Source organism: Girardinichthys multiradiatus, chromosome 6, assembly GCF_021462225.1.
Source record: "Girardinichthys multiradiatus isolate DD_20200921_A chromosome 6, DD_fGirMul_XY1, whole genome shotgun sequence".
Classification (NCBI taxonomy): domain Eukaryota; kingdom Metazoa; phylum Chordata; class Actinopteri; order Cyprinodontiformes; family Goodeidae; genus Girardinichthys; species Girardinichthys multiradiatus.
The window spans coordinates 33,319,836-33,344,180 of NC_061799.1; the positions used below are offsets into that span (position 1 = coordinate 33,319,836).

Consider the following 24,345-nt stretch of genomic DNA (forward strand, 5'->3'; position numbering starts at 1 on the left):
GACAAGTAATTGTATTACCCCTTTTTAAACAGCAATAAGGCCTTTGTAGCTTTGTTTTTTTTTAAACGGGAAGTGAGAACCATATATGGTACTCATTTCTTTATGGTAAAACAACCTTTTAACCGAGAAATGTCGAATGGATGTGAATGCTGCCATAACTACGACAGAAGTGAACCACCAAGGTGGCTGAAATGACAGGCAAAACCACTGCATGGCTCGCTAATAAAAAGTTATTCTGGTCATGTGATTATGCATGCACATCAATGTGACAATGCTGGTCAGAACTGGAGCAGTAATCAAATTGACCAGAATACTGCTAGAATTGTTTCCACAGCTTTTGTCACAACTGCTAGTTTGACACTGGATTGAATTAGGGGCAGTCTGGGCTTCTGACAGCAATATGGAAAAATTCAATAGAGTGCCAGTTTGTTAGGTCTCCAAGCTTCTTTACTTAGACAACTTTTCTTATTACTTTAACATATCTGAGAAGGAAAAATTACACAAATTCTGACATACATACATGAAAAGACACTGTATGTTTTAAGGAAAACCTAAAAATGTAAAGTCAAACTGAAAAGTACCCAGAAACATTTCTTTCTTACTTTGAACAGAATAGGATAATTTACAGGACAATGTTTTTTAATGACCAATGTATATTCCCAACTGGGACCACTGCACAGATCACATATAAAGAGACACAAGCCTACCCTTATCACATATGAAAAATACCCAAAAGAAAAATCAGCAGCCCATCGAAATGGACGCATTTCAATCAAAATGGAGGCATAATTGGATGATGTGGAATTGAAATGACTTTGGGGCAAAGAGGGAAGTGTCCTGTTGGATAAAGTGGATTTGTGTTTCCTTTGAGAAACTGACAGAGTTATGGTTTAAATGAAAGGTGCAAGGCCATTAAGAAGCAACAGACTTCTGATGGTTTGCTGTGAATAGCCATTAAGGATGCACTTGTAATGAAAAACACACTACAATACATAATGCAAAACACAACGTGTAGAAGGTTTGAAATCACTTAAAAGAGACAATGAGCTAAAGCTGCCCTGATCACAAGCAGCAAAAATAACACCACCTTACCTAAAATAAACATGTTTACTAATTTAGATCTGATCTTGTGTCAAACCCCTAATACGGTGTTTATCAAACTTCTATAGAAGTCAAAGGAGAGGTGCAGACATAGTTCTATCAAATGAGCTGACTGCTAGGGGTAGCTGAGAAAAGAAGTCTTGTCAAAACACTGATGACTGCAGTAGTAAAGATGGCCTTTTTTTCTTTTTTAAACCTTCCCGTCAGCACCTGTCGAAATGAATGAAAAACCGGAAGAAAGAAATAAGTGTCACAGCTGAAACCAGAAAGTGACTATCAGCAACCACCGACACATCAAACTATCTTGGCCGCTTATTGACATCACACATTATGCACGGCGTATACGGCAGACTCAGAAAAGTGGAGCTGTGTAAACATGTTATTTAGTAGAAAGTCGGATTGACAGTTAGGCGTTGTCATCATGAAACAACAACCTATGACCCTGTCAACATCGAGGAACAACTCGTGAGTTCATAAGCTGAAAAAATGAAAAAACAAATGCCCACTGCTGACATTTTAAAGTTGACAGCTCCAAATCTGCATCAAAGCTTTGAGCTTTAATAATTCAATAAAAGAGAGCGGATGTTTACTTACAGCATGTGTCATGGATAACTGACACAGTCACCGTCACTGGCATTGATCTTGATTGATTGATTGCATGCATCACCTTGCATGTTCAGACTCGGACGAAAGCGATAGATGAAATTCGTCATGCCTCAATGGCCCACTACACATAACTACACATAACCTGGCTCACCATTGATGCAAAATCAAGTTCTACAGAAATAAATCCATATGCTCGGCCCATAATTACTTATCCAGTATCCAGTGGGGGTGATAGGTTGTTGACTAATTGTTCCTTTAAGGATAATCTATTTAGAAAGAAAGACATCAACCATGAGACCCTCTTAACAAAATAATATGATGTACAGTCTCTGCAAAAGTATCGGTGAAAACCACAAGCTTCAGTCTATTTTGTTGGAACCTTAGGTGCTGGATCAACATTAAGTAGTGCATGGTTGTTAAGTGGAAGTACAAGTTACATGGTTTTCAACATTTAAAATACAAATCTGGACAGTGTAGCAATGCTTTTTTACTCAGCCCACTTTACACTGAAACCTCTAAATAAAATCTGGTCCAAAATGTGCCTTCAACGAATAGTGAATAAAGTCCTCTTAAGTATAATTTAATTTGATCATAAATAAAACTTCTTTAAAGGCCTCAGAGGTGTGTTAGAAAACATATGTGAGCAAACAGCAGCATGAAGACCAATGAATAAAGCAGATAAGTCAGAGATAAAACAATATCCCAAGCTTTGAACATCTCACGTTCAATCCATCACCTGAAAAAGGAAACACTATCGCTCACCTGCAAACCTACCAAGACAGGGCAGCCCGCCTAAACTTAGTAAAGCATGGTGTTGGGGGAATCAGGCAACAGGAAGGCTTTTCTTCAGCAGAGAGAATAAAGGCTAACCGACAAGAAAACTAGACTGCACATCACCCTGAACTCACCATCCCCACTTTGGAACATGGTGAAGGCAGCATGATGCTGTGGGGATGCTTTTCTTTAGCAGGGACAGTGAAATTGGTCAGAGTTGAAAGTAAATGGACGTAGCTCAATACAGGACAATCCTCAATAAAGACCTGTTAGAGGCTGCAAAAGGCATGTGATAAGGGTGGAGGTTCACCTTCCAGCAGGAAAATGACTCTAAACGTACAGCCAGAGCTACAATGAAATGGTTTAGATCAAAACATGTACATTAAAATGGCGTATTCAAAGTCCAGACCAAATTAAATGGCAATTTGTGGTTATTTACATTAGTTAAAAGTTTTTGAAAACTATGCATCCCGTTTCCTCCACTTTACAATTATGTGCTTCCTTGTGTTGGTCTTTCACGCGAAATCTTAGTAAAATACACAGAGGTTTATGGTCTATGGTTAACATGACTAAAATTGAAGGTGTATAAATACGTCTTTATTAGATTCAATGTAATGCACATACAGTCATTGAATCTAATAAAGAGCATATAAAACAATCATAGCTGCTTCCCTAGGTCACGTCCAGATCATGTAATATTTGACTTCAACGTGACTGCTGAAAAGTGGCCGAGGACCAGTCATAAAAATTGGAATGACGGGTCAGTGGCCTGCATTTTGGAGGTGAAGGAGGACAACCTCCGGGTCAACCCATGCAGACTTGGATTGTCTCCGTTTGCACAAATGGACACGGCAGACGTTTTTTAGCCATGTTCGTTTTTGCTATCCAGCAGCTGAACAGACATTTCTGCCTCTTGAGTTTCAAACCAGGTTATACCACTCTGTGTTAAGACAAACAAGGGGTAAGAAAAGGTTGCTCTGCTGAATCATTAACTAAAAAGAAAACAATAACCGAAAAAACATACTCACAAGATAGAGGAAAAAGGTTCTTATTGCAGAACAACCGACCTACAGGGAAGAATATGTCTCTTAAAAGGCCAAACAAAACAGAAAAACATGTCAGAATAGTGTTTTTGGAAAGCTTGAGGCAGCTTTGGTGGGAAAGGGCAAGATACAAAAAGGGTATTTTTCACAGACATCCAGGGCTTGCATTGAGCAACAACGTTTCTGTGCAACAATTGGCAAATTACTTGTGAACAAGGAAAGTTTTTCAAGAAGTGCGTACAATGTAAGAAAATAAACCTGTAAATCACACAAACATCCATTACAGGATGTAGTTAGTCGAGACGCAATCATAATTTATGACTTCCAAAAGTTCTCCTCTACAATTACCAGGGATTTCAAAGTCTTTCAGTGTCTCCACCTCACTGGAATTTGTGTTGCTGAAATGTTACCCCCAAAGATTGCCCGTGGAGATAAAGACAACTGGAAAAACAGGTTGTTTGGCCCCAGAGAGCAGGGCCTAATGCAGTGGAAACGGCAGGGTGCCTCACCTTAGCAGCGGTAGCTAGGGGACACTCTGTGGCCCTCCTATTCAAAGTCCTCTGAATATGTAGGGGAGGGCTCGCACCAGACAGGGCAATTTGCCAGAGAGCCAGCCAATAGAGCTAAGCCAAGACGAGGTTAAACTATTGTTTTGGCTTCACAAGCAAGAATGAGCAGGGACAAAAAGTAAAGGAGACAAAAGGGTGGTAAGAAAATACCTGACCACTCAAGTGGAACACATAAACTCATTTAGCTACTTTTATTCTAAAAAGGCAATCTGTGAACGGCATGTTAGGGATCTCTTGAGGATAAAGTTCAAACCGCCTTAAAGAGGTCAGTATGTTTCACAAAATGCACCTGTGCCTCACTTATTTCAAAGTGTAAAAACTTCAACTAAAAATGCTCAAAACTCAAACTCACCCATGCATGTCCAGTACATCCACTTATAAAAAAATCATTTTCATTCCTCCTTATTCTGAGGCTCTTATTCCCGCAAGACAGAGATTGAGAGACTGTATCCAAATCCAACGAAAGAAAATCCAGCAGTATCCACAAAAAGGAAAAGATTATCCCTGAGAGATGTCTTTGGAAAAACAGAGAGAGAGAAAGTAGTTCCCGGTCCCTCCTCAGTTATTTCGTTCACAGCGGTTTCATTAGACTGAAGGAACGCGTCTCCCTGGCTTCCCCAGCAGTAGGTTTCCAGCTGTGGCTGCAGGGAGAGATCCTTCAGAGTCAAAGCTTGTTCACACACTGAGCGGGGTGTTCAGGGACTGCCCAGGACAAGCCAAACCCACCCTGTGTGATGTCACTGGTGTCCGATTTCAGGCATAAGGAGGAAGGAGGCTACAAAATGGTGTTACCTTTTCAAGCATGGACCAATGGTAGGCAAATCTGTGCTTCACCTGAATGTAGAAAAAAATAAAAAAAAAGTCCGGAGGTACACGTGACATTTTGTGTATCTTAGAGACTCCATTATCTATTGTTCGGCTTCGAAGCAGGGTTTTCTCTTGGAGGTTAATCATAAACAGGGAAAAAAACTCCTCACTGTTAATTTTAAATGAAACACCAGGATGCATTTCCATTTATTTGTAACACTTATATGTTTCAGATCCTCCTACATATGTAACTATCAGAGAAATGATAACCTGATGTTTTCAAATGATAATTTAATTTATTAAGGGGACAAAAAACTATCCAAACCATCAGTGCTCCTTGTGAAAAAGTAATTGCACCCTAAATCTAATAGCTGCTTGTGTCACCCATAGCAGCAACAACTGGGATCAAGTGTATGGGATAATTGGCTGTAAGTCTTTTACATTCATTTTAGCCCACTTTTTTTTTGGCAGAATTGTTTTATTTAGCCACATTGGAAGGTTTCCTAGAGTAAATGGCCTGTTTTAAGTCATGACAGAGTATCTCAATAGAACGTAAGTGCAGACTTTGACTAGGCCACCTTAAAACCTTTAATCTTAATCTTACATTTTCGGCCATTCTGAGGTAGACTTGCTGGTGTGCTTCAGATCATTGCCCTGCAGCATAAACCAAGTGCATTGAATCCAATTTCACAAACAGATAGCCGGACATTCTCCCTCAGGACTTTCAGGTAGAGAGGAGATTTGTCCTGGTGGTGAAGCAGCAAAGCAGTTGCAAACCATCACGCTGCCACCACCATGTTTGACAGTTGGTGTGAGGTTTTATTTTATGAAATGCTGTGCTGGTTTTATATCAAAGATAGTGGGGTACACAACTTCGAAAAACAGTTAAAGTTTTTATATTTTTCCCTATAGTCTTGTGGATCATCAAGATGTTTTGTTTTGGACAAATGTGAAATAAGCCTTTCTGTTTTGTTTGGTCATCAGTTTTTTTTAATATACCCAAGTATGCAATGTTTTCGGTCTCTTTTCTATTGTTGAATCATGAAGATTGACTTTAACTGAGGCGAGTGAGGCCTGCAGTGCTTTAGATATTGTTCTGGGTTTGTGTGTAAACTTCTGAATGAGTTGTTGATGAGTTCTTGGAGTACCTGGATTACAGATCTGTCACTCCTGGGAAGGTTCACCACTGTTCCATATTTTGACCATTTGTGAAGCACAGCTTACATCTAGTCTAAAGCCTTATAAATGACTTTGTACCACTTTCCAGCCTAGACTAGGTCGATGTGAATGACTGTTTGTCATCTGTATGACATGTCGCTTGTTGGCATCTTTTGGTGTTCTTCATGTTCTATGTAGCAGTTTCTTTATTGAACTTGCAGTAATCAGTTTGTTTTGGATAGCTTTTTTCCCTTGATAAATAAAACTATCATTTAAAATTGAGGGTTGAATTTACTTTGGCCATCTTTGTCTAAAATAATGTATTTGATGATGTGAAAAGTAAATTTGAAAAGGGCAAAAACAAGAAATCTGTAAGGGAGCTAATACTTTTCACAATGCTGTATGTATTAGTTCAGATTCAGAGACTCTGGTATAAATATAAAATATAACACATTCACTTAATATAGTAGTAGTTTTTAAATGGTTATTGGGCAGAATATCATACATTTCCTTTACCTTCCATGGGGGTTTACCCTTGTTGGTTAATAAACCATAAAAAAGTTCCCACTGTTGGTTTTAAATGAAATTCCAGGATGCATTTCCAATTCGATAAGCTGCTGAAACTTAGGAGACTAACAAAGCATAACCTTGAAATGTACAAACATCCCCAGGAGACTGTGATAATATATGTCCACTTACATATTTGTTGGATAATAAGGTGGCTTCAAAAATAATTTGTCCTTCTTTCTTTATCGTAAGAGGCGGGAAAAAATAATGGTACAGGAGGATAAGTATGCAAAATCCCCATTCTTACATCTACAAGGCTTGGGGTACACACATACATAATTTTCGCAAACACACTGTTTCCTATTCCCTTTGGTCAAACTCCGCTAGCCATGGAGCTAATCATCCACAACAGATGTTCAGAAATGTTCATTCGGATTTATGATGGAGCTCAGAGGAACAGCCAAGTCAGCCCCTGGTGCTGTTTTTCTCTACCGTCCTACAAGGACAAGGGATTGCACCGAGAGAGGATGTCAGCACAACAATTCACCCCCCCCCACCAAAACTCCCTGGCGCTCCTGAGGCTCACCATCCGAGACGAGTGTGCCTTAATAGATCACAGAGACTCGGGACCTCGGGGGGAGTTTTGCTCATTTATCCCCAATAATACTTTGTGCGATGTTACTCATCCAGCAATGCTTCAACTGTGTTTCACCCTCCACATAATGATGTTTGTTATATAAATCTGTGACACTGCTGATACTGCAAGCCTAGACGGTGATAAATATTTTTAGATGAAGCAAATCATAACATTGTGTTGCCTTTATTATAAAATAACAAATCCACATTACCTGGTGTAAAAAGATGGTGGGAATAAACGTCGGTTTCAGAATTGTATTGCTCTTGACTATTGCATTTCATATTAACTACAAATGGCACCGACTTCAATGCATTAGGACAACAAAATTAGAGGGAGCTTTCTGAATATAAAAATTTATCAAAAAGAGCAGCATTTTTTAATCTATCGAGCTTTTCGTGTTACTTTTGGTTGGAACCCAAAGCTGCTCCAAGGCTGTATGGACCCCTAAGAGGAACTGTATTTAGGGGCCTTTTAACTGCCATCGATCATAACGTCTAACTCGATATACAACAGATATTTATGTTTGAACTAAAAAGAAATGTAATAAGTTTTTTTTAAAGCTTTTTTAAAAAGGAAGCTGCTTTTTCCAAATGCCCAGATATTTCTGTTTTATTAAGGCTGTGAGATAGCGAGAGAGATCAAGACTTTCAACAGATGATAAAAGAGGCTGAACTGAGTACAGTTCTTATATATTACTTTAACATAGTTATAATTGGAGTAGAAATAGGAATTATAAAAAATAAGTATGGACAAGTCTGTGTTTTAAGAAACCTAGAGATTACACAGAATTATTATCAGCTCTTGTTTAAATGCTTTGGTACATAAATATAATATAATCATTATTATAGTTATATAGAATTAAATGAGCATACATTACATTGCACTAATTTACTTTATAACTTAATGTGCACTGCATGACTCACATTCCCTTTACACGATTTATAAACAGATAGCACTGGGAATATAAAGTGAAGTGACAGAATTTGACCTTTTTGAAGTTCTTCTTTTTAGTATAACATAAATATAGGAAGCTCATGTCAGCAGGTTAAATAGTCTTTCTTTCAGCCAGCTGATTTGCAGTAGACTCTGGTCTCTTATTAAAAAGGACTTTAGAGACAACATGAAGGAACATTTTAGCAGTTTTACAACCGTAACCTTGTAAACCTCTGTATAACTTTATACTGGTAACCAGTTCATGGTTAATATAGTCAGTGTGGTTGTACTGCAATACACTTCGTAACACCAGAAAACACAGAATTTATCTGTCCTAAATGAATATTCTAATTTATAGCTCACGGAAACTCGGTCATCTTATTAAAGAGTAATTATATTTCAACTGCAGAAAAGTAGAAAATATGTTTTGTGGTATGTGCTGCAACAACACTGCACATAAATGTGAAATTAAGCATGCACAGTGAACAGAAACTTGTCAAAATCTACACCATAACTATCTGTGGAAAGAAGAACAGCCAATCTGGACAGCTTGTAAACATCTCATTTCATTACAAGCTCGCAAGAGCTTGAGGGGAATCTTCTGGATAATAATGAGTCCACCCACACAACCCATAAGGAGAGGGAAAAAAGTAGTATATTTGTGGGTGTAAACTGTTTGTGCCAAATCAAATGTCACATGAATCTGAAATGAAAATCGCCGGAACAACCGAACCTCAGAGTGGGAGGTAAAAATTATTAAATGCATAACGTAAGCCATTTCATTTGGAGTTTAATCCTATTTGGGTGCAATGTAAAAGTAAAAGCAAAAGCACACGGATGGATTTTTAGTTGTAATCCTCAGTGAAAGTTTTAAACTGTTGCCCAAAAGGAGGTTTGGTTGTTCAAGCAGTTTAAAGGATTTAATCAGGCCCCACCCCTCCCACAAGAGCTTGAATAGAGTTGGAAATGCCCCCTCTTTAAGAAGACTGAGAATTTATAACATTGCAACAACCACCCATCCCCCTACTTGTTTCCTCAGACTTAAGGAAAGTTGACAACCTTTTAAATCTGAAGCAGCCAGCCTGTCTTAACTACCAAACCCCACTTAACAATTGTAGAGTGGTCTTGTATGTGTGAGGTATCCGTTTTTCAGCTTTAACTTTTTTTTTTTGGGGTGAAGATGTGCAAAGCTTGTTGTGTGGCCCCAGGGTTAAAGCATGCATGAATCAAACTATCAAAACTCAGCTTGTTCTTCTGGGGTAGCTACAGCCATCTTGTAAGGTACCGCACAGCCTGCTGCAGGATGGGATGAATCACACTGGCCCTGCAGAATCACTTAACAAGGTTAAGCGTCAAGGAAGAGAAACAAGTTTCTCGCTGTCAGTTCAGCAGAGACTCAATGAATGAGCTGAATGAATGATGCTTGCACCACAAAAATAAACTGGGCGTCACTTTTAGAACATTGCAGCAGACCGTCATCTGTTGGTCATGCAGTGCCTTACGAAAGCATCTTAAAATTTTTCACATTTTGTCACATTACAACCACAAACTTCACTGTATTTTATTTCAGATTTGTGTGATAAACCAATACAAAGTAGAACATAGATGTCAAGTGGAAGAAAAATTGACAAATGGTTCTGAAACATTTTTACAAATTACAGATGGCAGAAAACTACAGTATATTGACTTTAAATCTATATCATTGGGCAAAATGAACTATACATTTCTGTTTGCTTTGTAAAGAACTTTGATGTGACATTTGTTGTGAATGAGTACTTTATAATAAACTGAGCTGAATTAAAATGACTCACCATAGCATATACTTCTGTTTCTGGTTTTGCCATTTTGTAGAATTATGGCGACAGATATTTGTGAAAAATAAATGCACCTCTATTATAACTTGTGGATGATGATAAAGCCATAAGTTCAAAAAGGTTTGTTTTTCAATTTAAATTCTGATGCTTTTTGAAGTAGTAGGCTATTTACTTAGGCTAAAGGGGCCAACATGTCATACTGGATACAGGTACAAAAATCCACTAAGCAGGTATAAATTGAAGTGGGTGCAAATTGTCATATGGTCCTGCAGCCAACATGCAAACCATCATTCCTCGCCTTCCAGCCAGAAAATGACCCTAAAGATACTACTGATGCTACAATCGAATGGTTTAGATCAAAGCATATTCATGTGTTACAAAAATCTAGACCTAAATTCAATTGAGAATCTGTGCAAGACCTAAAAACTGCTGTTTAATACCAACTATAATTGAGCTTGTGCTTGGGGTCAGAGAAGAATGGTGAAAAAAATTCCAGTCTCTAGATGTGCAAAGCTGGTAGAGACATACCCCAACAGACTTATGGTCGTACTGGCCCTGAAAGATAGAAAACCGTTTTCAAATTTTGTAGAAAACAAATGAAAATGATGTATCAGTTTTCCTTAAACTTCACAATTTATGCACTACTTTGTCTGGTCTATCACACTAATTCCTAACAAAATACCACTGACGTTTGTTCAAGCGGTACGAATACTTGTGCAGGTCACCGTATCTATAAATCTGATGCATTAGCTAAAGTAATGCAATTCTGTTTAAAAAGAATGCAAACAGTTGTGCATACCTTCCTCATTCACCAGGGACGTCGTCAAACACAACACTGGGTGCATGCCAGGGAAAAAATGCTGACCCGTGTCATAAACACTGAGCTGTGAAAGTCAGTGTGCTGCTGCTGATGGGCTCTTTAGACTAGCACTATGTCATCATCTCCAGAAGCACAGCTGGGCAGCACCTGTTAGTTTAACATTCCCAGGCAATTTGTATAGAGGGCTGGATACTGCAACTGGTTTTGTTGGCTAATTTGCTTCCACACTGAAACTGGTTGGATTTATAGAGCACGCACAGACCACACCGTTACTTTAAAAAAATGGGTTAGGCATATTTGCAATACTTAGCGTAACATTTGACCTCACTCAGATGCAGAATGAGATGAGTTACAAGGATAGTTCAGTCCAAGCAGCAAGCATGAGTAAATATCTAATTATATATAATCATATGTAATTTTCTTGACACAAGGCATCCAATTAGAATTCATTAATTCGCATTAAAACATGTTGAATCTGCATACAGAAGCTAGTTAAATATATACAAAACTGTATTCTTTGGCAACGCAAAGGCAGTTTTGAACACTGTACTTTTGCTCAACGTTTGCCAAGGACACGATTACGGCTGTGATTTTTTTTTTCTTGCCAGGACTGTCTGCAGATAACAATGGTTCCTACATTGAGAGGGAAGGTGATGGCACAAAGCGACAGGAGGTATAAAAAATACAAAGGACATGGGGGGAAAAAAGCACATAAAAACACAGATAAGATAGTAATTTAATGGTTCTGACCTTCAGAGGGAGCAGGCATGAGTACTGGCCTGTAAAGATGCTGTATGTATCAACATATGGGGAGGATGTGAATTAAAAGGCCAAATGTCATATTTTAGCACCAGAAAACCTAAAACAATTGAGAATAAAAATAATTTAAAAACACGCTTTATGAAATAAAAAGAGTCAAATCTTTAAAACAGATATGCACTACCATATATGGACAATGACCTATCATCTGAGCTGGCACCATCTTAGAGCTTGTTACTGTCTATAGCTGTAAACAAAGAATACTCTGTTTTGTTGACCAAAAGAGCTTTTTAATAGAAAAGTGTCAAATGCATCACTGAGCACTTTTGTACCATGATCATTAATGTAGAAAATGTGTCTGAACTCAGTGAAAGTACATAGATGAACAGCACAAAGTGGAAAGGGGAAACATTTTTGCCCCCGTACTATGACACATGAATAATGGATTTAAGAGGATAAATGACCAAAATCTAAGGGATAGTGAAACAGCAACATTCATGCAATAACTAGGGTAAATTAGCTGTAGCGTGGAGTCAGCCTCCAGATCACCAAGGCGGGAGTGGTTGTCGTTTTTCAGCAGGAAGTTTTTCAGGAAGGAAAATGCTTTCCTTTACAGCAAGTTTTTTTTTCTTTTTATGTGCTCTCGTTCAGTATATAACAGCTGCTGATGTCTGCAGGTTGATTAAATCAACCGCTCTCTCCAAACATGACTTCTGTATGTTTTGCCATAGTAATTAGCTATAGCTACAACTAATGCTTTCTGTGTCTTAGCCAAATGAAGGAGAGTATTTGACTGCAGCTGCTGTCTGATAGTATAATAACATTTAAACTTGCCTTCCATCTACAACATGTATAGCTTGAAGGGGCTTTTTGTGACTCAGTTCAGCCTCTTCTGGGAGAAAATTATAGCACACAGGTTCAGACTTTAAGGTACTTGACAGATGGTATCCACTAAAATTAAACCTTTAAGAGTAAAACGAACTGACAATGTAGAAACAAGTGAGACTTGAATAAGCAGTGCATAGTTCATCGTAATATATACAGGTCCTTCTCAAAATATTAGCATATTGTGATAAAGTTAATTATTTTCCATAATGTCATGATGAAAATTTAACATTCATATATTTTAGATTCATTGCACACTAACTGAAATATTTCAGGTCTTTTATTGTCTTAATACGGATGATTTTGGCATACAGCTCATGAAAACCCAAAATTCCTATCTCACAAAATTAGCATATCATTAAAAGGGTCTCTAAACGAGCTATGAACCTAATCATCTGAATCAACGAGTTAACTCTAAACACCTGCAAAAGATTCCTGAGGCCTTTAAAACTCCCAGCCTGGTTCATCACTCAAAACCACAATCATGGGTAAGACTGCCGACCTGACTGCTGTCCAGAAGGCCACTATTGACACCCTCAAGCAAGAGGGTAAGACACAGAAAGAAATTTCTGAACAAATAGGCTGTTCCCAGAGTGCTGTATCAAGGCACCTCAGTGGGAAGTCTGTGGGAAGGAAAAAGTGTGGCAGAAAACGCTGCACAACGAGAAGAAGTGACCGGACCCTGAGGAAGATTGTGGAGAAGGGTCGATTCCAGACCTTGGAGGACCTGCGGAAGCAGTGGACTAAGTCTGGAGTAGAAACATCCAGAGCCACCGTGCACAGGCGTGTGCAGGAAATGGGCTACAGGTGCCGCATTCCCCAGGTCAAGCCACTTTTGAGCCAGAAACAGCGGCAGAAGCGCCTGACCTGGGCTACAGAGAAGCACCACTGGACTGTTGCTCAGTGGCCCAAAGTACTTTTTTCGGATGAAAGCAAATTCTGCATGTCATTCGGAAATCAAAGTGCCAGAGTCTGGAGGAAGACTGGGGAGAAGGAAATGCCAAAATGCCAGAAGTCCAGTGTCAAGTACCCACAGTCAGTGATGGTCTGGGGTGCCGTGTCAGCTGCTGGTGTTGGTCCACTGTGTTTTATCAAGGGCAGGGTCAATGCAGCTAGCTATCAGGAGATTTTGGAGCACTTCATGCTTCCATCTGCTGAAAAGCTTTATGGAGATGAAGATTTCATTTTTCAGCACGACCTGGCACCTGCTCACAGTGCCAAAACCACTGGTAAATGGTTTACTGACCATGGTATCACTGTGCTCAATTGGCCTGCCAACTCTCCTGACCTGAACCCCATAGAGAATCTGTGGGATATTGTGAAGAGAACGTTGAGAGACTCAAGACCCAACACTCTGGATGAGCTAAAGGCCGCTATCGAAGCATCCTGGGCCTCCATAAGACCTCAGCAGTGCCACAGGCTGATTGCCTCCATGCCACGCCGCATTGAAGCAGTCATTTCTGCAAAAGGATTCCCGACCAAGTATTGAGTGCATAACTGTACATGATTATTTGAAGGTTGACGTTTTTTGTATTAAAAACGCTTTTCTTTTATTGGTCGGATGACATATGCTAATTTTGTGAGATAGGAATTTTGGGTTTTCATGAGCTGTATGCCACAATCATCCGTATTAAGACAATAAAAGACCTGAAATATTTCAGTTAGTGTGCAATGAATCTAAAATATATGAATGTTAAATTTTCATCATGATATTATGGAAAATAATGAACTTTATCACAATATGCTAATATTTTGAGAAGGGCCTGTATTTCTATTGACCTGTAGGTTATCATAATATGTAGGTTATTCTGGTGACAGTTGCTGGTGAGAACTGGAGAATAAATTATAATTCCTTACGTGAATGCAAGCAAAAAAGTTTCCTGAATAAGAGTTTTTGTCACAAGCGTTCATGGTTGCCACAGAGTGCTTTTAAGTTCTTGGGTATGATGGCAGTTTGTTAAGTCTCCAAACTACTGCTTCTAGATAGCATTTCTTTTGACTTCCTCCTCTTCCTAGGATAATTCACAAATAAAAATCTTCATTTTATGAGTGAAAATTGGAGCTGCATACTTAGGTATCACTACTTTTGATTTGGGTGACCACTGTGCTAGGTATTACTGCCAGAGTTTGGCGTTCCAAACGTAACATCCTTATTTAGCTCATTTAGCTCATTTCGTCTGCATTTTCGGAGAATCTTTTGCTCACGCTTTTACATATTTTAAGATTTCCATTGTGGATATTTTTATACCTTCTATATAATTATTTAGTTGCAAAATTACCCTTTAAAGTCTCAGTGCCTATCTCTCCAAGTGTTCCTGCATGCCTAGATGGACTTTTAGTTACAGGCAGCATGAGAGCACACAGGTTGAAGTGATAGAAGAAGGAACCTCTATTCCTCGTTCTCACAGAAAATCAAAAACAATGAGCGCTCTCCATTATACTCTGTTGCTGTCAACTGACAGGGCACGCTCTCGAAGGGGAGCAGACAAGCATGCCACCGAATGCATGAGACAAATCATTTTTATCTGGGACCCCGGCGGGTATTGACAAACCGAGGATGCATTTAGATAGCCCAATTAAAATGAGGAAATAAAGCAACATCGAAGCACTTTACAACAGAGTGCCCCCTCCCTGCCCTCGAGGGTTGGGTGGGGGTTGAGGCACCCTACGAGCCTCTCCAGTGGCCCTCTTCCTTTGCATACTACACTCAGTGATGCTCTGTTGGGGTGGGTTCGGGGATGGCATAGGAAGCAAATAAACAGGTGGCTCAGAGAAGTCGCTTTGAGATGAAATATGGAATACGGGAGGCGGTGATGTTTGCGAGAGGCAATAATGAGCCCTAGTGACACGGCATCATTTATATGTCTTCACATGGAATGGCTACATTTTACACAGTGCTCTTTGGGAGTAAAACTGACTGCTTTCGCAACAAGACGCTCAAAAGGTACATAACAAGGTCAGGACCTGCAAGCAAGAAATGGAACTCAATACATCTCTCCAAGTTCAAGGGGAAGCTGGCAATCAATAAGGAAATCTCCTCCACGTATTCAGATGTGCTTTAGCAGGTGACCTTTAATGTCATCCACTTCCTCATACTTCTCTCCCCACTTGTGTATTACTCCCACCGGTTTAATTTTCAGTCCACTATTTGTCTTCTTGATCAATGATCATCCCACTGAGATTACAGTCAAGTGCATTTTTCAAAAACGATATCTCGGCGCTGGCAGACACACAAAAAATTCCATTCATCAGACTTCTTCAAGTATGTTAAAAGGTTACAAGACTAGGATATCTCATGATGTCTCACCTTCTGTGTAGGAGGAATGAGAGCTCTAGCCAAAGCAGCCTGTTTCGGTCTCAGGAGGAGGCAAAAAAGTCAGAGCAACACCGTGGTATGCTGCAAGCAGCTGTTCAGTGTTACATTTCATAGACTGTAGTCTACAAAACCACAAAGATGCAAGGCCTTTCTACAGTTCCTCCTGATATTTATGGCTATTGTCTGTGAGAAAAAAAACGCATGTGTTTTTAGGGAGTATTTCCTCCTGGACGTCTGTAACTCCAAGTTTAACTACATAGATAAATTTGTCTGTTAAATGACTAAAGCCTTTCTGGAACTTTCTAAAGCAAAGTAAATAATTTACATTTCACATTACTAGAATGTAGAAATGTTTGTTTTGAGTTAGGGGAGGCATGTAACAGTAGACATAAGTCATTGTTTGGCATAGCAACTACCTTCTACCATTGCTCCCTACTTTTTTTCAGTCAGCTGAGCAGCAATGCACAGCAGTCTGTTCAGGAGGGGTTGTGCAGCGTTATTATGCAAACAGAGAAAACCACTTTGGCAATTATTCAAGCATTTCAATAGTAGAACATTAATCTGAACATTAAGCAGTTGTTGGAACTGTCACAGGAATAAGGTCCCGGGTTCCAGTACTGGCCTGAGATCTTTCCTTCATTGAGTTTGCCTCCCACAGCCCAAAATCATGCATGTTGGGTTAATTAGTTACTAGAACTGATCAAATGCAGTCCAGACTGATTAAGAAAAAAAGGTGAAACAGTTCTTTAGTGAGGACAGCAAGTGCTCTAGCAGATCCTAACTTTAGCATTGTTAGCGGCTAACGCTTAGCTAGTCGATGTAGTCTCAGTGTTTACTAATATTTTATGTCTTCCTTCACTCTCGTCAGCTGTGTCTGTTTTCTACAAAGTGCTGCCAGATAGCTGATTTAAAAAAGCATTGAGCTTTTTCAGGTGTTTTTATGACCGAGTGTTGTCCGTCAGCCTTGTATCAGCCTAGTTGATTAACCGACTATTTTTCTAAAACAAGGCAACTAATAATAATAGCTTGCACTTGCTTCATTAAACCAAGTCACGTTCTGACAACTGGATAGCTCTTTGCTATGCAGACCTCACCTTGACAAGAAATATTGTTGTATTTTAATATCGAGAGATCTTGTGCCACAGCACCTCTAATAAAAAAGAAATTGAGACAGCCCTAGGTGCAGTGGTCGCCCCATATATGGAGGCTATTAGTCCTGCTATACTACAAACATCCTATTATTTTGCTATTGGGGTTGCCGTATTAAACACTGATCAGAACCCAGGGCTACAGCATCACTAGTAACCCAAACTATGTGCACAACTGATTTAAAGAACCAGTTGGGTAAACATCCTGCATGCCATTTTGATGGTCCATCCTTGCATTAATTGGGTCTAGAGTGCTCTAGACAAAAGCTGAATATACTTAATTTGGTCAGACTACAAAAAGCAACATAACACATATGCATGTCCTCTTCTGAATGAGAGTGGTGATCACCTGTGACTGAGGTATTCTTTGTCTGACTGCATGCACCAGTGAGTGACGTCTGATCATGACATTTTAATTTAAATACATGTCATGTGATACTTCTAGTGTATAGTAATTGGGATTTATTTTGAACGTGTGTGTGTTTAAAGGCACTTACATAAAGCTCATATTCTCTAAAAGTTAAAATATTGAAAGACAGTGATAATCTAAACAGGTATGGGAAACATGTAGTGTATGAAAAGTGCACCTTCAGACGCCCAGATGTAGCAAGTATGGGGGTGACGTTGACAAATCTAAAAAGCTTTCTGCGAGAGATTTCTAATAAAAACCCCACAGAGCAGTCTCTCATAACCAGGGGAGGCTACACTTTGTCTCTGACAGGACAGGTTTCCAAAACCTTTTCCTCAATACATTTCTACTTCAGATGAAAAGAAGAAAAGGTGTTATAGCGGCACTTTGGAAAAAAGGGAGCTGGTCAAAACTGGAGCTAGGACAAAGGGAAAAGTGTCAATGTTCTTGTGCACTCAGTGTTGTGGATGTTTGTGTCAATATGCATTACATGCACAGATGAATCGGCATTTGCTTTGGATTTCAAAAAGTAGATTTGAATCATATTTTAAAAGCTAGATTTGAAGCAAAGCATTTTGCTAAAATGTTTCCTTTGATGTTGTTCAAGTTTAAGTCTAAACCAACCAGGCCCTATGTAAAAAAAATAACTATTCCCTAAACCTGATAATTGGTTGCCCTTGGCAACAACAACTACCATGAAGCGTTTGGGATAACTAGCAATGCGTCTTTTACATTGCTGTGGAGAAATTTTGGCAAAGAATTGTTTTCATTCATCCACATTGGAGGGATTTTAAACAGGCCGCACAATCAGATTTAAGTCTAGACTTTGACTAGGCCCCTACAAAAGTTCCATTTTGAGTTTTTTTAACCATTCAGAAGAGGACTTGCAGGTGAACTTCAGATCATTGTTCTACTTTATAACCCAAAGTTGGTTGAGGTTGAAGTCATAAACTGATGGCCGGACATTCTGTTTAAGGATCTTTTGCTAGAGAACTAAATTCATTGTATCATCAATTATAACAAGATCTCATGGTCTTAAAGCAGCTCCAACTCATCACATTACCACCACCGCCATGTTTACTGTCTTGACGTTCTGCTTCTGAAATGTTGCGTTAGTTTTACACCACATACCACATGAATTACACGTTCCAAAAATCTTGGAGAACATTAGAACGCTTAAGCCAACCATCAGGCGGGCCTTTGTGTTCTTTTTGTTTTCGTGTTGGAACTCTCTCATGGAGTTTGGCCATTTTTGTAGGATCATGAATCCTGACCTTAAATGAGGTTCTTTTGTGACCTCCTAAATCAGTGGTTTTCAAAGTGGGGGCCGCCAGGGGAACCTCCGAAAGGTTGGGGATGATGATTAAAAAAAACTGTTATTATTCTCAACAGTTTGTTGAATGTTATTCAGTGAGATTATAATTGTGTTAACGTTTTTAAGTAATATTCTTACATTAAATAAATGTATTGATTATTGAATAGTTAATAAAGTACATTTTAAAAAGTTGATGTTTCTGTGGGTTTAGCAAAAGGGGTCCCCGCCCAGAAGCTAATGCTGTTAGGGGTCCATGGTATGGAAATGTTTGGGAACCCCTGTCCTAAATCACTCGGGAGTAATTTTGTAGGTTTTCTGTTCCCTGCTTACCCATTAGTGGATAATACATTTTTACCCCAAGCCTCTTAGCCTGTTCTTGAATTTCTTTAGGATGGACCTTAATGTGATGCTTTTTGGGATCCTTTAGCCTACTTCTTGTTGTCAGACAGGTTCTATTTAAGCTATTTTCCCTACAATAATTGCTGCTTTATGTATTTACTGAGGTCATCTTTGTATGACATTAACCCATCCACTGCTGTCAAGTTCGTTTAAATTCAAAACATACCAAAGAGGCCTTTAGATTTAGATCTTAAAGTCAACATCGGTTATTTTCTTCTAATTCTAACACACACACACACACACACACACACACACACACACACACACACACTGTTTCAACAGATGAAAGGGCTGTCAAATGAAAGAGTAATACATCACTTGTGCCATTTTGCATTTGCGGGGTCTCTTCTCTCTTAACAATGGCTTGACTGACAAGGAAGAATAAGGGCCCACTGTTGACCAAAACAATGGCAAAATCATCACTCTATAGCTTCCAGACAGAAAATACATGTTGGTATTTTGTATTAAAATGAGTCTCTGGTTCCAATAATTCCAGCTGAAGGTGGAAAGGAATAGAAAAAATACACATTTCTTACAGCAATAGTATCAAGTTTGGCATTATAAAGGAGTTGCTTAGTAATATGTCTGTGCAAACCAAACAACTGAATGACAAAACTTAGCAGCAACCTAAACCTATAGCACAGTTTCATGAAATAGTGATCATTATCTATTCAAATCAGGGGGAAACAAATGGACTTCTAGTGAATAAAACGCTATCCCAAAATAATTAAGGCAATGAAATATTCAACATAAAACTTCTTATTATAGCGCTTCATAAATTTACAGAGAACAAATGAGTGGATTAATCTGAGTGCTAATGGAGAAGAAAGGCAGTCATTTCCCTGTGTTCCAATTTAGCTTCATTTGTAAGGGCAGTACCTGCTAATGCTCATCTCTGAATTTCTGGTGTTTGGCACATAAATTGGACTGAGTTAAGAGCATTGGTCTGTCTCGTCAAAGTATGACTTCATTTCTAAAGGAGACAACTTGTCCTGACAAAGATCACAGCTTAAGTGTTCCACGGAGAGTGCAATTTTATAAACGTCCCAAAATCTTTGCTTTTACCCCTGGAATAGCAATCAAGTGTTAAAGTGCAGGACAAAGTCAAGAGGAAAGCCAAACAGAAACATTAAATAGAAGAAAAATCTTTTAGTAGCACATATTCTGAACAAAGGCTTTGTTTCTTATAGATAACTATGTACAAAATAACTTTCAGTCATTGTTGAAGATTTCAAAAAGAAGCATGTAAGAGTTTTTAAAGATGAAAACACACCAAGTCTCAAAAATTGTTTCACTTATATCTCTGCCTTCAGCGTGAAGTCAAAGCTCTGTAGGACCTCTGGGATGCTAGCAGTGGAATCAAGCTAACAGACTGATGTTAAACACCAGACAATCCTTCATGTGGGTAAAGAGATCAAACAACAGCGCAAAACAGAAATTAAAAGGACAGCAACACTTTCCTATTATTCCACATCTAAAGCACAAGATGCAAAACCATGTACTTTTATTATATTTTTATACAACTTCACACATGAAGTCTTTGTTTCTCTTTAACCTCCGTTAACTTTAGGGAGACGTGGAGCGATTAATCTCACAAATCACACAAATGCATAACTACCTAAAACACTTTGTAAATATAGCTAAAAAAACAAAACAAAAACAGTTTCATGTGCCATAATTGACTTCCACTTACAGATAAAGTATTCATACTCCTTGAACTTTTTTACACTTTGTTGCAGCTCTGGTTGTTTGTTTACATGAATCTCCTAACCAGTCTAATATCTTTTCATGCCTCTAAGCTGGTTTTCTTCCTTAATTGCCTCGTTTTTAGCTCCAACTGTGTCCAGCTTCCCTGTCCCTGCTGAAAGAAAAAACACGACCCAACACTATGATGCTTCCACTACCATGTTTCATCATAGTGATGGTGTTTTCAGGAAAACGTCAGTACCCTGCAAAATATTAAATCACGATTTGTGGCACCTTTTGTCAAGTGGCAATCAAAACCTTTAATATACTTAAAGTGATTAAGTATATTAAAGACTTGATTTGTGGATTGCACGACTAATACTATTAACAGATTGTCCCACCTGAGTTGTGGATTTCTGCAGCTCCTCCGGAGCTAAATTGGGCATCTTGACAGCTTGGCCCAGTAATGCTCTCCTTGCCCGGCCTATAGGTTAAAGTGTAGGGCAGTGCCACTTTCTTAAAAAAGTCAGATGATTGATTGAATGGTTCACAGCTTTGGATATAGTTTCATACCCTAACATCTGCTTTAAAATTCTCCGGGGCTTTCTCCCTGAACTGTCTTCTGCATTCCTTGGTCTTCATTTACTGTTTGATTCCTCATGTTGTCTAGCAAACCTCTGAGGCCTTCAAAGAACTGCTGCATTTATAGAGATTTGACTCTACAAATTAGGAGACTTATGTTTGTTGCTCTAGACTTTATTTAGGGGGATCATAGTAAAGGGAACTGAATATAAATGCAAACTACACTTTTCAGATTTTTATTTGAAAAAGATTTGGTATTTGCTTCCACTTCATGGTTATGAGCTACTTTGTGATGTTATATCACATTAAATCCCAATAATATACAATGAAGTTTGTGGCTCCAATATAAGAGAATGTGGAAAATTTCAAGAAGAATTCATACATTAGGCTTTAAACCTGCGCTATTTTGTCACAAATGTCCTAACCCTCATCCCATGATAGCATTTTAGAGGTTTCCTGGAGGTCAGGTTCACATATTTTTACAATTTTATTTGACAGTTCTTGTTTCTTCACTATGAGGTTTCCTATCAGGATGTTCACAATTTCATAATAGGGCTGGCAAATGGATCCACATTCCTAGAGTTACTAAGTTCCATTAAGGCTCCTAACTGTCTGACACACCAGCGTGACATTAAGTGGGCCACCACGCTGGTCGCACTAAAAGACTCTCTCCCCCAGCCTGAAATCAAATATTTGAGCCAGGAGGTCAGCTCCATGCAGAAAGTCACGAACCGGTCCTTGCTCCCCAGTAAACACAGCGTGCCATCACGGTCTCTGATCATAGAGGTGCAAAGTTGGTCTGCTGTAATGGCTATAGGAGAAGTGACTGAGCTACGCAGCTGATCCCATTTTTCCCAGCATCTCATGATGGGGCGACTGTGGCTCAGTAGGAAGAATAGTCATCTTGCAATCAGAAGGTTGTGGGTTCGATTCCAGCTCCCTCCTGCCATATGTCGGTGTGCCCCTGGCCAAGGCACTTAACCTCAAGTTGCCTACCGATCTGCGTATCGGTGTATGAATGTGTGAGCGTTAGTGAGTGCCATTGGGTGAATGTGGCTCTAGTGTAAAATTGCTTTGAGCGGTCTGTATGACTGGAAAAGCGCTATATAAGTTCAGTCCTTTTACTTTGCCTAAACTTCCAAGAGAAGGATCTTCAGAGCCCTTGGTTCTCCATAGTAAGGTTCACTTCATCTCTGACAATAACAGGGCAGCAAGAATGATGCACAAGATCGCGCTGATGCCTCCTCATTTGACTTTTAAATTTCATCCGTGCATACGGATCTACTGCAAGATTTGCTTTTTAAACACGTTTGTTACATTTAAATTAAAATCCAACATATAGAAGGTAATCACAGTTTTTTCTAGCTGTTAATGAGATATGACAGGATGAAACATCTGCATTAAACTGTGGTCTCTGCATATTTTTAAAGTGTTTTTAAATATTTTTATTAAATACTAGAAGAATTGCAGTTGAAAAATAATTATGAAGTCAAGTAGGTCTGTGATACAGTAGTTATTAAAAAATATAAAAATTTAATTAACATTTGTTTTTCTGTGATTAACTTGCATGGTTTTTTGCTACTTCAGTGGCAGAAGCTAATGGCAACCCTACCTAAAAAGCCTTGAAATAAGTGAATATTTTATTGGAAAATAATAATTTTAGAGTGGAAACTAAAAAACAAAGAAAAACATTTTAATTGGAGTACATGTATGCCGTTAAGAGCAAACGCTTCATTCTTGATTAAAAAAACACCGTTAAAAACTTATTGGCACCTATTAAAAATCTCTAATAAATGTAATGAATATTTTTAACTCATACAAGACATTTTTAAGATTATCCAAGCTGTTAGGAGCATTTAATTAATTTAATTTCACTGGGGTACAAGTTACACATGACACAAAGGCCCACTTGTAGCTACTGGCCAGTGAGTGAGAAGCCTATTTTATCCTTCCTCCTTCCAGAGTATCCTGAAAAAACAAAGAAGATTTACATAGAAATCTGGTGCACTTTTATCAGAAAACTTCAAATATGTCATAATTCGGTTTGTTTACCCCTTAATGGCTCAATGTATTTATTTTTATATTACAATAAATTCATTTTTTGTTATTTTACCATCAACCAGATATTAAATTCTATAATGATTGTTAGTTTGAATAAAGCACATACAGAAATAATCTTAAAAAATAATTTTGTTACGATGCAGATTAGCAACACTAGGCATAATTTAGCATAACAAGAAACATATTTTCTATTCTTAGGTATGTAGATTATTTTATTGATGCCTCTGTTACTAAACAGGGCTTTGAAATTGAATTACAACCTAAGTTTCTGTGCAATCCATTCTGGTCCAGCCCAACTGTATTTCAAATACAGCTTATCACTGTAGAATCACTTTTGGATGTCGCTCAAACTCTGACAGCTAGAGAAGGAGTTACTAGTACAATCTAAAGTATTCATCAACAGACAACTCTTTACTATGACCATCACATTTTCCCGACCTAAATCCTGTGGAAAGTCTCTGTATTATGTATTAGATGCAGTGGAGCCAATTAGTGTAGTACTCGTGATTTTGTTAAAACAATTATTTCTTAACCTGGTTTAAACTTAAAAAGCGCAAATAATCCACAATACAAAAACGTCACAGAGTGCATTTATATTAGATTAACTAACATTACACTACACATGTGTTTCTGCATGTTTTGTCCATGTTGTGCATTCACATGGCAATAAATTCCTCTTAGGGGAAAAATAAGCATTCAGAAAAATCCTCATCCAAACTTTCCCGAGGAGCAAATTTGTCACCAGATGGCCAGGACTTGTGGGCGGACAAGCTACCGTGCACCTAAATATGTACACTGCTGAATTAAACCATCCCCCTGTCCCTTAGGTGACTATGAAAATTAGTCTACATGTCAAAAAGCCTAAACTAAATTGCTAATTTAAATCAAGCAGCTACACACTAACCAACAAGTGAGGGAGCAAAGTTAGTCCCTGAGGCAAAATATGACAAAAATTTCCATCAGCAAGTTAGTCTCGGCATCTCAGATCTTAACAATTAGATCCGACAAGGGCTCAA

General features: G+C 38.6%; 1 protein-coding gene across 18 annotated transcripts in view; it reads right to left on the bottom strand.

Annotated features, from left to right (window-relative positions):
- Positions 1–24,345, bottom strand: part of ptprfb (protein tyrosine phosphatase receptor type Fb) — a 264,671-nt gene that overhangs the window by 184,814 nt on the left and 55,512 nt on the right. For 6 of the 18 annotated variants that reach the window (XM_047368415.1, XM_047368417.1, XM_047368414.1 and 3 more), the window contains exon 1: positions 4,446–4,761. The exons of the other annotated variants lie outside the window; for them this stretch is intronic. The gene's annotated coding sequence lies outside the window, so the exon portion shown is untranslated. Of the gene's footprint in view, positions 1–4,445; positions 4,762–24,345 lie in introns of those variants that run through there. 18 annotated transcript variants of the gene reach the window in all.